Genomic DNA, 3,231 nt, shown 5'->3' on the forward strand with positions numbered 1-3,231 from the left:
TCATGGCGAGGCGGCCGAGTCTCTTGACTTGTCGTCTGTGCAGCAGCGGCAGGAAAGAAGATTGCAGCAGTTAGAGGAGGAGATAGCCACCCTAAAACCGAAGACCGGAGAGGCTCAGGGACCAAGGATAAATCAGCCCCTTAGCCCAGAGATCATGGCGGCCATACCACCGGAGCGTCTCCGTATCCCGGCCATTAAGCCTTACGCAGGGACCTCTGACCCGATGGATCACCTTGATCTCTTTACCTCGCATATGATGGTACAAGACGCCTCAGACGCGATGTGGTGTAGGGTTTTCTTGGCCACCTTGGAGGGGCATGCCCGGGCTTGGTATTCAAATCTGGCTCATCATTCCATCGTAAGTTTTGCGCAACTCCGAGGCAGCTTTCTAGCGCATTTTGCACCTCTCCGAAGACACCGAAGGTCCACCATGGCCTTGGTAAGTATGAAGCAGAACCAAGGAGAGCCCTTGAAGGATTTCGTTTCACGATTTAATATGGAAGCCTTGAGCATAGAGAACTTTGACCACAGCGTAGCTATGGTGGCATTCCAGAATGCCCTGAGGCCCGGCCCTTTCGCCCAATCATTAGCCAAAACACCTCCGAGTACGTTCACGGACATATTGGGCCGGGCCATGAAGTACATAAATGCCGAGGAGGTCATGCAGGCTAAGAGGGCGGAGCATGTGGAAAAGAAGGATAAAAAGAAGCATCCGGAGGAAAGGAAGAGTGACGACCGAAGGGAAAAACATCGTCCTCGGTGGGATTCGGGGGGCTTCACTCCTCTGAATGCCCCGAGGGCAGAGATCCTCGCTACTATTGAGGGTAAAAACTACTTGAAAAAGCCTTGGCCAATGAAGGCACCATCCGACAAAAGGAACAGAAGTAAATATTGCCGATTTCATCGAGATCATGGTCATGACACTGAGGAATGTCACCAATTAAAGGAGGAGATTCAGGAACTTATCAATCGGGGTTTCCTGAGGAGCTACGTGGCTAAAACAGGTGATTCTCGGGGGAGAAAAGATCGACAGTCGCGATCGAGAAGCCCCCCCAAGAGGGACCGCACGGAGGATCGAAATTGGGCCCAGCGAGAGAGATCACATCGAGGAGAAGACGATCATCCTCAGCCTCCGATATTCCATACACTCGCAGCAGGGGAGGTCTCAATCATGAAGGATGAAAAAAGTAGTGCGGTCCGGCTGAAAAGATCGAGGAATGTGGATCCAATCTCTTTTTCAGATAGCGACCTCCCGGGATACCCGACTCGAAATGACCCACTGGTGATAACAGCTGAACTCGGGAAGTGGGAACTTCGGCGAATCCTCGTAGATCCAGGAAGCTCTTCAGAAATCTTGTATCGGCAAGCCTTCTTAGGCATGGGGTACGAAATGACACAGTTGAGGGCAGTGAGGGTCCCCTTGGTGGGATTTGATGGTGAAGTCGTATACTCAGAAGGGATCATTCAGCTCCCAATGACGGTAGGGAGAGGTTCCCGAACTTCTCGAGTTATGCTAGACATCCTGGTAGCAGACGTGCCTTCGGCTTACAACATGATTCTAGGAAGATCTGGTCTCAATGCCCTTCGAGCCATCCCAAGCACATATCATATGATGATGAAGTTTCCCACAGATAGGGGGACGGGCAAAGTGCGGGGAGATTTGTGCTTAGCCCGTGAATGTTACATGGCCTCTATAGGCATTGCGAAGGATAAAGAAGCAGGGTCGCAAAAGGACGCTGACCTCCCAAAGGAGGTCAGTTTTCTACTAGAAAGACTTGAAGATCCCAAAACAGCAGAGCCGGTGGATGAATTGGAAGAAGTACCTCTGGAAAAAGATTGCCCAAGCCGATGCATAAGAGTGAGTATGGAGTTAAAGGACCCGCTAAGGAGTCGAATAATATCACTCCTTAGACAGTATGCGGATATCTTCGCATGGACAACCCGGGACATGCCAGGAGTAAATCCAGAGGTAATGACACATAGGCTGGGGGTCCGATCAGGTTTTCAGCCTGTTAGGCAGAAGAAGCGAAGCTTCGCCCCAGATAGAGCTCGGGCAATCGAGGAGGAGATTGTAAAGTTAGCAGAAGCGCGCCACATTCGGGAGGTGGATTATCCAGATTGGTTAGCAAATGTCGTGCTGGTTCCCAAAGGGCAGAGCAAGTGGAGACTTTGTATCGATTTCACCGATCTTAACAAAGCCTGCCCAAAGGATAGTTACCCACTCCCAAGGATTGATGCCCTAATTGATGGAACTGCTGGATGTTCGCTCATGAGTTTCTTAGATGCTTTTCAGGGATATCACCAGATTCCATTGCACCTAGAGGACCAGGAGAAGACGACATTTATCACCAACAAGGCAACCTACTGCTACACCGTAATGCCCTTCGGTTTAAAGAACGCAGGAGCCACTTACCAACGCTTGGTAAATAAGCTTTTTCACCAACAGCTCGGGAGAAATATGGAGGCATACGTCGACGACATGCTGGTAAAAAGCCTGGTAGCCGAATGTCATCCGGAGGATCTGGAGGAGTGCTTCAAAACTCTTCGTAAGTTCCATATGAAACTTAATCCTGTCAAATGTGCTTTCGGCGTTTCTGCAGGAAAGTTCCCGGGCTACATAGTACACCACCGAGGGATTGAGGTAAACCCTACGAAGGTCAAAGCTATCATGGATATGCCGGCCCCGAGGAATGTGAAAGAGGTACAGAGCCTTACAGGCAGGATGACAGCCCTTGGCAGATTCCTTTCTCGTTTGGCAGAAAAAGGCCTTCCTTTCTACAAGGTCTTATCGAAGGCAAACAACTTCGAATGGAATTCTGAATGCCAGCGAGCTTTCAAAAAGCTGAAGGAGCACCTAGCCACGCCCCCGGTTCTTACCAAGCCGAAGCCTAGAGAACCATTATACATATATCTGGCGGTGGCCAATGAGGCCGTAAGCTCGGTATTGATACGAGAAGAAAATAAGATCCAGAGGCCTATTTATTATGCGAGTAAATGATTATCGGGAGCTGAGGTTCGGTATCTTCCTATGGAAAAACTGGCTTTCGCCTTAATAACATCGGCGAGGAAACTCTAACCCTACTTTCAAGCTCATACGATTATAGTGCTTACTAATCAACCTTTGAAGCAGGTTCTTAGCAAGCCAGAGCTTTCTGGACGGATGTTGAAGTGGGCAGTGGAGCTCACCGCCTTCGACATTGAGTATAGGCCGCGACCGGCTATTAAGACGCA

This window comes from Diospyros lotus, chromosome 10 (assembly GCF_014633365.1).
Source record: "Diospyros lotus cultivar Yz01 chromosome 10, ASM1463336v1, whole genome shotgun sequence".
NCBI classification, from domain to species: Eukaryota; Viridiplantae; Streptophyta; class Magnoliopsida; order Ericales; family Ebenaceae; genus Diospyros; species Diospyros lotus.